The sequence below is a fragment of the Rhinolophus hipposideros genome (assembly GCF_964194185.1).
Source record: "Rhinolophus hipposideros genome assembly, chromosome: 13".
NCBI lineage: Eukaryota > Metazoa > Chordata > Mammalia > Chiroptera > Rhinolophidae > Rhinolophus > Rhinolophus hipposideros.
In genome coordinates, this window is record NC_138059.1 from 71,127,474 (window position 1) to 71,138,600 (window position 11,127).

At 41.2% G+C, this 11,127-nt stretch overlaps 1 long non-coding RNA gene across 1 annotated transcript in view; it reads right to left on the minus strand.

Moving 5' to 3' along the window:
• The window catches only part of LOC308506783, a 39,342-nt gene extending 31,685 nt beyond the window's left edge, over nt 1-7,657 (minus strand). Inside the window, exon 1 of the long non-coding RNA XR_013994773.1 lies at nt 7,570-7,657. This is a non-coding gene — a long non-coding RNA (uncharacterized lncRNA). The remainder of the gene's footprint in view (nt 1-7,569) is intronic.
• Nucleotides 7,658-11,127: the final 3,470 nt, after the last annotated feature.

An 11,127-nucleotide genomic window follows, 5' to 3' on the forward strand; every position in this document is an offset into this window, starting at 1 on the left:
CAATCAATACAGTTGCAATGATGCCATATGACTTCCAAAGGTAGGTTATAAAAATGCCATGGACTTCTGCTGTCCTCTTGGGACACTTGCTCTTGGAACGCAGCCACAATTACAGGAAGCCAAGCAGGCTCACGGACAGCCCACATGCAGGTGTTCCGGCCAACAGTCCCTGCTGAAGCCCAGCTTTCCGCCAGCAGCAACCACTAGACATGTGAGCGAGAATTCCGATGACGGTTTCAGCCTCTTGCTGGGGTCACCAGCTGATGATGCAGGGAGAAGGAAAAGGCTGTCCCTGCTGAGCCCTGTCCAGTTTGCAGATTCATGAGCAAAATGAACTACGATTGTTGTTTTAGGCCACTAAGTATAGGTAGTTTGTCATGCAGCAGCAGGTAACAAGAAGAGCCATCAGCAGTTCACATGCCAGGGGAACTGGAAGGGAGGGCTGGGGCCCCAGAGCCTTCTACTTCCTATTCTTAACCCAGAAGCAATGTCGTCAGATGGAAGTCGGATTACCAGCAGCTAAACTAGGTGACCCTAAACTAGGACAAAAAGTCCCTGGAAATTTAATTAGAACCCATTAACTTTCAAACAAAAACACTAAAAATGCATTAGTGATGCCTGGGTTTTGTTTTGTTTTGTTTGACAAGAAAGAGAGAAATATTTTAAGCCATTACAGAATGATTGTGGCAAATTCTTCTAATTTTTACTGATGTGTTAAAAAAATCACATTACGGGTATGAAAAGTTTCATTATGTAATGCTGGTGTTTTGCGATCTTGTGATGAAGGACCTGTTACTCGCTGCAGGATGCTTTAAGCTTTGCCTAAAGTTACTGAATAATCAGTGTGAACAGAATGTGGTTACCGACCTCATCAATGCTTCTGACACAGTGAATCAGATCCTGATGAAAAGATAACACGGGAGTGAAATGTGAGAGCTAGCTGACTTAACTGGCTGGTTCACGGACACAGGCTGTTTTCTTTCCTGGGAGATTACGTGCGACAGTTAAATTAACCTTAAGGGACCTAGAGTTTTGCAAAGATTTGCATACTTTCCCCCCAATATTTATGAACTGCCAAGTTCTTTTGAGAGTACAATGGTGCACTTTTATATTAGCAATGAAGTACATTATTAGAGAAGAAGCAATGAAGAATGAGATTGGAGAAAGCAACTTGGGGCTTATCAACCACTTCAATCTATGAAAACACTGCAGCACGTAATCTTGAGTAGCACTGCCTTGATTCCTTAATGAAGACAAAATGTAAACGATCTTTTATTAAGAACAAAAGAATGTTAGATTCTAATTCTCTTTTTATTCCCATTTAAGTCAAACTACCTACTTTTGTCTGAAAATGGCATCCGTCAAGTCCAAAGGAGTCTGACTTTGGCTAGCTCACAAGGGTGCTTTCCTTCAGACACCCAACAGAACAAATGCAAGCATTTCCACTTGCTTTCTGGCAGACAATACCCTCGTGGATAAAGCTGGAGGAAAGTGCATCAAGACCCTCTGCTCCTCCCTTTGCTATTTTCTTCCTCTTTTTTTTTTTTAATCTATGAGTGGTTGCTGATTTAAGCAAACTACAAATCTGAATCCTAACCCCATTTTTTGGTAAGTTTTAAAATCAGTGCAAATTTCTAAAAGGAGGTGGTTAGCATACATTGTCATGTGGACGCCCGCCTGGGGCTTCACCCTCTCCTATCGCCTGAGTCTCAAGGACTAAGATTCATTAAAGATAATAATTAAACTCAAAATATCAATAGTCTATGCAGAAAAATGTCCATCACAGTATTGTTTGTGATGTTTAAAATGTCAGAAGAATGGAAGATTGTCAAGTATATTGCAGTATGCAGAGCTTACATGTTATAATTGTGAAGAACATTTAGCAACTGGGGAGATCTTCTTACAGGGAACCGTACCCCAAACTAAGTAGACTGTGATTACAACTACGCAAAAAAGAGTTGAGAGAAAAAGGAAGGAAACATATTCCAATCCTAACAAAGGTTGCATTAGTGTACTAGAATAAATGGTGATCATTTTTTCCCCTCATTTTTTCTCCATATTCTGTACAGGTAATTACGATATGGTCATAGAAAATTATTTAAAACAATTGTTAAGTACTTAACAAAACTTGATTTCCGCAGGAGAGATTATAGATGATTTTGAACTAGACTAAAATAAAGTGACACACAAATACGGAGAAAGTCTTGACAGCCGTCCTCCCTTTGTCATACTGCTCAGATTCCCTCAGTAGACAGTTCCCTTACAAACAAACTCTACTCCCCATCCCTAATTTTCCTCAAAAGAGTCTTTGCTTGACTTCGCCATCTAACTCCTTCATATCCTCGACCCTCACACAACCTGCAGTTAACAGAAGGCATTCTGTTTATCAGTAGGCGTGAAGAATACTTCAGTTTGAATTTAGAAAACAGCACATGCTCGTCAGGAATTGCAAAGCTGTTTATGAGAAAACAAGATTCAGTCTACATGGAGAGGTACGAAGAACAGATGAAGCAGTGATACTGTCAGAGGCAAGCCAGGTTTTGAGAGAAATACCTTAAAACTCGTGTAGGAAAGCCAGTCAGAAGTGGAGGTGGAATTTGCAAAATAGACGTAGTTGGTCCACAAACTTTACAGACAAGTGTTGGTAGAAACAAAAGTTAGATTGTGAACAAAAATCACATGAAGTTGGATGAAGTGGTTGGGAGGAAGGGGTGTTTTGGGTTTCCAAAGGGGTCTAGGGTTGCATACTTGCAGGCTTTTTGGCTTGCTCTTCTGTCACAAGCATGTTATTAAGCTATAGTTTATGTATGTACTTCGAACACAAATTCCGATTTTAGAGATTATCCAAAAGCTCTTGCTTTAACAAGGGGAGTTTTCTCCTCTTGCCTAAACATGTTTAATCTTGGATGATTTAGGTTTTCCTGTCCAATATACAGGTTTGTTTAAGAGATTACTCTAGTTATAAGCAATAGGTTAATGCAAAATTTATATTAAATGGTGTTTTAAAAATGTTCATTTTGCCTTCTACCCTGCATGCACCCAAAATAATTCCATCAAAAGTTTATGTTCACTGCCCAGCTGAAATTCTAGCTGATGTCTTTTGGTCTCATCAATATTATTATCTGCATATATTTGGAATAAAGACAAAGGGCAAGTAACATTATCTGTGCTTTGCTAGAAGCCCATTTTTTTCTGAAGAGTACCATTAAAAACTTGTTTTTTGGGGGTGGCTGGTTAGCTCAGTTGGGTTAGAGCATCATACTGATGACACCTAGGTTGTCCGTTCGATCCCTGCATGGGCCACTGTGAGCAGTGTCCTCCAAGTGTTGTTCTCTTCGCAAATCCATTTCATAGCCCTGATACGCGCCTGTAATAGTTATTTTTAAATATGGTTATAAGAAATTTTCTGCAAAGTAACCACTTGGGTACAATAAATTGTTCATCCATTTCTCATCCCCACAATCATTCCTCTCTTTGACAAAAAAGTATAGGATAGTTTACAGAATACATCTCACTTGTTCATACTTCTTTAAAAATCCCTCTTCTCCTTCCTTATGTAAACAATTCTAATCAAATTCCTCATACCTTCTGTACAACACTCTACCCCTGTTAAAAAAAAGAAAAAAGAAACAGACATGGGGTCAGGGGCTTCCAGTTTTTTTCAATGGTAGTTCTCATGATCAGGACTCCATGTGTACAGTCTACATTGATTATTTAACTAATGACTCCGAAGAACCTAGCAAGTACTTGTCTGTCATTCAACTGTTATACATGATTCAGATATGAGCCAAGTGCTTTGGACATGATTCACACATGAGTCAGACACTTGATTCACATCTACTTTTCTTTTGACAGTAATCCTTCTTAATGCTTTAATTTTATGATGTAATTTTAGTAGTGGAATTAACGTGTAACTACATAAAATTATGTAATTAATTACACTCAGCTTCAATTATAATTACTGTTTAATCACAGCCTCTCCTCCTGACACCCCAGCCAGCAGAAATCCAGGACACACAATGGCAGTCATGGGTGGGTGGGGTGGCCTTTCCAGCTTGCTGGTTCCTATGGACTCATTAATTACATAAATTGTATTTATTTTTGCTACAAAAAAAATATCTCAGGGATTAAATTTATACCATTTACTTGGACCTGAGGGCTTGGAGAAGTTAAGGGATAGCCAGTGAAGGGAACTACTCTCAGCAATTCCTAATTATGTTTCCCTTAACTCTCATTTTGAAAGGGTTTAATTGGTGTATTTTTTTTAAAAAGTTCCTGTGGTCACATATATTTGGTTTATGCTGGATTAAAAGATTAAGTAGGTTTCTTTACTTTAGGGTTTCTTGGTCTTTAATATGTTAATATACGTTGTGAATCTCCAAGAGTTGGGATATAAAATGTTTCCCAAACTGTTTTGAACAGAGAACACTCTCTCCTTCAAAAAACAACAGCAGCAGCTTCATTGAGGTATAATGTACATGCTATGAAATTTACTTCTTTTAACAGTATAAATGATTTTTAGTGAATTTACAGAGTTGGGCAACCATCACTAATATCCAAGTTTAGAACATTCCATCACCTCAAAAACATCGCTTGCGCCCAGTTGCCGGAACTCTGAATTTCCATCTGTAGCCCCAAGGTTGCCCGAGGTAATCTCATTTCTGTGTACAGATTTGTCTCTTCTGGAAATTGTATATAAATGGACTCATACAATATTTGTTTATGTTTCTGGCTTCTTTCACTAAGCATAATGTGTTTGAGGTTCCATTTTGCAGCATGTTCTCAGAATTTCATTCCTTTTCAGGACAAATAGTACTCCATACAGATACACCACATTTTCAAAAATCCATTCATGAGTTTGTGGGCATTTGGGTTATTTCCACTTTTTGGCTACTGATTGTGAAGATTCACGGGTCTTTGTGTGGATATACATTGTTACTTCTCTTGGGTATATACTTAGGATTGAAGTTGGGAATCACATGGTCAGATTGTATTTAGTTTTTTTTTAAGAAACGTCCAAACGGTTTTCCAAAGTGGCTGTACTATTTTGCATTCCCACCAGCAGTGTAGGACAGTTCCAATTTCTCTACATCCTCACTAACTAGTCCTCTTCAACTACTAGTGGGTGTGTTGTTGTATCTGGGTTGTGGTTTTGATTTGCGTTCCGCGATGGCATCTTCTCGTGTGTTTATTGGCCATTCATGTAGCTTCTTTGTTCAAATATCTAGTCAAATTTTTTGTCCACTTTTAAATTGGGTTATTTTCTTCTTACTGTCCTGCCAGAATTCCTTGTATCCTGGATCCAAGACCTTAATCAAATATGATTTGCAAATATTTTCTCTCTCTGTGGTTTTTCTTTTCACTTTTTTAATAGTGTCTTTTTAAGCATAAAAATGTTTAATTCTGGTCAAGGTCAATTTATGAAATTTCTTCTTTTATTGCTTGTGCTTTTTCATTGTATCTATGAAGATCACGAAGATTTACTCCTGTTTCCTAAGAGTTTATAATTTTAGCTTTTACATTTAGATGATGATTCATTTGGAGTTAAATTTTGAGTATGATGGGAGATAAGGATTTAAATACATCTTTTTGCATATGGATATCCAATTGTTCCAGCACCATTTGTTGAAAGGACTATCCTTTCCCTACTGAACTGCTTTGACACCTTCGTTGAAATTCAACTGAGCATAAACGTAAGAGCTTTTAATATGTTAATGATGTTGTGAATCTCCAACAGGGAGGATATAGAATGTTCCCCAAAATGTTTTTCACAAGGAATCCTACTCCCCTCCACACACCGCCTTTTAAAAAGACTTTCACTTAGGTTTCTCATTGCTGTTCACAAAACACACTTGAGGGAATGCTTCTCTAAGGTGCTCGGGGCTCTAACTTTTGCTTGCAATAAACTTTATTGCTAGTTTTCAGAGGCTGAGCATTTTTTTGACACTGCAAAAAAACACAAAGAAACAAACAAAACACCCCAAATCCAAAGACATAATTTCCAGTAATATGCTTATAAGAATAGTAAGGCATCACACTGTGCAGAAATGTATGTAAAGGCTGTCGAAAACATGTTGTCAAATTAGGTCCATATCTCACAAATACATCGAAATAAAGGGGAGTTTTCTTACAGTATACTAGTAGATGAAACTTTGGAAGTATGGAGAATTGCACAATTGTATTTTTACATTTTTAGGGCAATGCACCTTGCTGATCATGACAACTGACGTAAATATCAGTAGTACGGTGTTAAAGAAAACCTAGTTGCATACTTTATCATATATATGCAGACACAAACACACACATATATATATACATACATACATGTCGGAGATATTTTTCCTTTTTAAAAGATTTTTGTCTTAACGTTCTTAAACAAATACAATGCAAAATTTTGTGTAATTGCTTAAATGACTGTTAAAATGACAATACTCTCACTTTAGCATTATATTGCAACGATAAACAAAAGAAGTTAGTATAAAAGTAAAAAGTGAAATTAAAACGAGTGCCTCTTTATCACTTTGTAATTATCTGCAGATGATATAGATAAAGGCCATTGATGAGAGAGAGGTAAAAAAAGAATACCTTGACGGGGAGAATGTGTCATAAATCCAGAAAAGCAGACCAAAATCGCTTTGTCAGCGCTCTGCGCACAGAGCCTGTTAATTGCGAATGACCGACTGACAGGCGACCCCAGTAAAAGCCTGAGGTTCTAGAAACCCACAGAAAACGACAGTGTCAGCCAAGCACATAGGTGTTCTACAATGCAGGCGACGTTGGTTCAATTCCCTAACCGACATGTTGATTTTTCTAACCAGGCCTCTGCTCATGAGTTAGCCTTGTTTTTTTAAAGCTTAATACTGTTTTCTGAATATTTTAGAGGGCACTCTTTCATTTTATATATCTATAAGGTTAGGAAGTGATTGCATACATTAGTTTCCAAACAGATAGCAACAGTAGTTTTCTTTTGACTATTATTCCACGACGCCAGGCAAAACGTACAGTGGGGACTATATTTTCGTGTAAACTTCAGCCACATTTAGGACAGGACAGAGACTGTAAAGCAGCCCCCTTGGCCAGTGTTCGCGTCCCCTCTAGTTTTGAGGCTTCCTAGCCCTTGCTCCCTCCCAGCCTCACGATACTTGTTAAATGACTTGAGTGCTTGTCTTAGTTGACCTCTCACGGCTAGTCCGCCAGTGCCTTTTAGTAACTAGTGAATTCAGGCACATTTACTTGCACAGTCACCTACCCTTTGCCACCTGAAACCACGCTTGACATGATTTGCTCAGCATGCTCAGGTGTTCTGTTTTCTGTGCCCTGCCGGGTGGTTGGAAACTTCCAGACCACTTCCCCCTAGGAAGGCCCTGCACTGATGCTGCCTCCAGCGGGTTGCTCTTTGGCCCCTGCGTGTGCGTGTGTGCGCGTGTGCACGTGTGCGTGTCCGCGTGTGTGCATGTGTGTGCACGTGTGCGCGCGCGCGTGCATGTGTGTGCGCACGTGTGCGTGTGCATGTGCGTGTCCTGTGTGCGTGTGTTGTCACGTTTTCCTCCTGGGGTCTGTCACGCTTACCTACAGAGCCCCGCCGTCCGAGGAGACACGCCGGGCGAGCCCCGCACCGCGTTCCAGCCACGCTGTGCCCTCCGTGACCTCGGCCCGCGGCGTGGGGGGCGGAGGCTGATGACGCCACGGCCCGCGGCTCCGCCCGGGAGACGCTGCAGGCCTCGCGAGGGCGGGAGGCCGCGGGGCAGGCCGTGGGGCCGCCACGCAGCCCGCGGGCCCCCGCTGCAGCCCCGGCGACCGTCCGTGGGCCTGGCCCCCAGCGCCGCAAAGGACGAAGGCCACGCTCCCCTGCCGCGTCCCCTTCTGGACGCCGGCGGGGTGGATGGGGCGCGCGGCCGGGCCCAGCCTGGTGCACGCGGGAAGCCATGTTCCCGGAGCTCGCGGTGCTGCAGGAGGAGGAAGCTGCCCGAAGAAAACGCGGAAAGCTCGCTCCCTGCAGCGACCTCCCGTGCAGGGCCGCGGGAATGTGGACTCTGGGGGCGGAAGAGGCCGCTCGGGGATGCGAGTCCCCTTGCACACCTGGCTGAGATCTTTGTCAGCGTGAAGGGGGATTGGAAACTCCTATGTTTGCATCTATAAACCACGTGTTGTAAAATGCACGGAGCTGTTATTCCGCAGTGTCGGTTCAATCGTGACCACACCAGTGACTGCTTTTGTTTATCAAGCTCTCCTGCAAAGAACTCCTACAGGGTTGTTGTAGATAAATGTCTGGGCTGGCGAAGCTCCCACATCACTGGGAGACACCACTCGGCTGGTGTTCAGCCTGTCCACCTCAGCGCTACGTCTGGCACATGCAATAACAAAGGCAGTCAGTGAATGATGGCATAGGTACAAAATGACCAGCAAACCTGTAAAGTAAGTGCCAGTGAGCTGACAATCTGTCTCTACTGAATTACTTGCACTCTTCACATCTCCATTCCTTCTGTTTACTGTGCAAAGAGAAAAGCTCTTTGAACCCAAACATGTATTGACCCCAGTCACAGAAGAGGCCAGAGGGAAGGCAAAGCTCTCAGCATCTACTTCTAGCATAAGCAGACATTCAGGGAAGTAACTATGCAGGAGCAGTTGGGAAACACTGGCAGTTTGCCCCACGCAGCCAGATTTGACTTGAAAAACGGCTTCACACAGCCATTCAAAATATTAGTGCAAATATATTTACCAGATTGAATGTAAGTGATTTTTTGAATTGTCCATACCACTGCTCCCTCCAGTCAATTGACTTTAATTACCTTAAATATATGCATTTAGATTAAATAAAAATGCAGAGAGAACAGACAGGTTGTAAAATGAACTGAAATAGAGGCACCTATCCTGAAAGCGTCTGAATATTCTGGGAAATTTTCCGGAGGAAGATGAAATTAAATTAAAGCAGGAAAGGTTCCCGTGCTAGGCTTACTTAAACTTTGTTCTTTATGGGCTTTAATTCATTTGGGATGGAAAAAAACTCCCCCCCCTTATTTAAAATCAATTTATTAATACATATTGTGAATTATAACCTGTTTTTCCCAACTTTTAGAAGTGTGGACAGAAACACCTTTACTGTTTAGAAGACGAATTTTATTTTCTGGAAAACTAGAGAACGTGCAGTTCATCATTGTAAAACTTGGATTTCAGAGTGTTACTTGAAAAGCAAGTGATATTTGTATGTCCTCATGTGTCCATCGTTTGATAATCACTTGCAGTTTTCCTGAACCAGCTCTTAACCTCAGTGTTGCACTGCTTTGGGGAAACCTCCCCTTTTTTATACCCAAGGAACAGTAAGTTTACTCCAAAGACTAGTAAACAGGTTTTGAAACCCTCAAAGTGGTTGTTCTGCTTAGAAACTAAAAGGAACTCCCTTGATTGAGAAAGTGTGGTGGATTAAAGATGACTGCAAATTCTCTGTAACCAGCTCCCCCCGCCCCACATGACTTTCTCAAGGTGGGATTTATATCCCAGCCACTTGAATATGCACTGGCCTGAAACTGCTTAATTAATAGAAGGCCTCAGAAGTGGTGGTGTGCCTGCTCAGGGCCTAAGCCTTAAGAAGCCCTGGAGGTTTCCATTTTCTGTCTCTTTGGGGAGCCCCAAACCACCACACACAGAGACCAGGGGCCCTGAATGGAGAGGGAGGAGGTTGGCCTGCTGGAGTAGGGGCTGGGGGGTCCAGATGCCTCCAGCTCCAACCATCCTTTGAAAGACACCAAGGGAGATCAACCCAACCCGCCAGTTGAGCTGTCAATCCACAGAAGCTAGAAAGCAAACAAAGTGGTTGTCATTTTAAGCCAATAAGTTTGGGATAATTTGTTCCGTAGCAAGAAATAACCGAAATAGAAAGCAAGCCATTCACTGCCACTACAACTCTTGGTCAACAGGGAATGGCTTTGCTTTATTGGGAAGACAGTTCAACTTGCTTCTCTAGATTGAGTTTTGGCTGATGACTTATTCTGAGTGGCCAGAGGGCTCAGGCATGGGTTCCTATAGTTAGGGAGGGTGGGGAGATGGGATCGGAAAAGACACAACAGAGTGTCCAGTGAGGAGTAGGGGGCACGGAATGACCTGTGGGCCTGGGCTACTGGTCATAGACAAAAGGAACCAAATAAAACCAGTGATCCCAAGGCAGAGTGTTGGAGAGAGGGAGGAGGAGGAAAGGTAAAAATAAATGCATGATAATTCAAATAAAAGTGTTTATTCATATGCCACGTAAAATGACCTGCCCTACTACACTTTCAGAAATGCTACCTAGAAATAACACCCCTTTTATACATCATGGCTCCTTCTGAAGAAGTCCTACATGAGAAAGTAAGTACATACGGATTTTCTCATTTTTAAAAACCTGAGCCATGTTTTCTTGCATAATGAAACCCAGATCTTTTTTCATCACTCCCTGTGGCAGTCACATAACCCCATAAACACGATTACATACTAGACACAGTCATACACAGAGAAACACAGCACGTACACATATATTCACAGATACACATTCTTATTTCAAACTGGCAAACAGGAAGAAAAAGTTTCAAGTTTCATTCTTACAAAGTTACTAAAATTAGATGAGTTTACTTGATATCAGTTTTGGTATTTTTGAGGGAAAAAATTTTATCCATATTTTCAAATACGCAAACCTGCAAAATTTAAAAGTTACACACCATCTTTGCTTTGTATAATTACTTTAGCATTTTACTATTGAATAGAGATTTCATCATTAGCCTTTAAAAAAAATCAAAATGAACACATCCTCATTGGGTAAAAAAATAAAGTTTCTCTTGATTTCAAAATTTTCCACTTTTGTCCACCTCTTGATGCCTTGGGTTATGGACTTATGAGCATGTATTTTGCCCGAGACCCATCTGTTTGAGTCCCCATGTCTTCATTTATAAATGGTTATTCACCTGCTTTAGAGCAGGGTCATTTCTATGACGTAATTCATGACTGAGAGCTTCATAAGTTACAAAGGGGAATAGCTTGGCTGTGCCTTAAAGATTTAAAATATAGAGTTTCATTTTATAGTTAAAAAAAACTATTGTTGCAACTGTTTCTTCCCTCACACAGGGGTTACAAGAGCATTTTCTTAATTCTTAAGCAGTT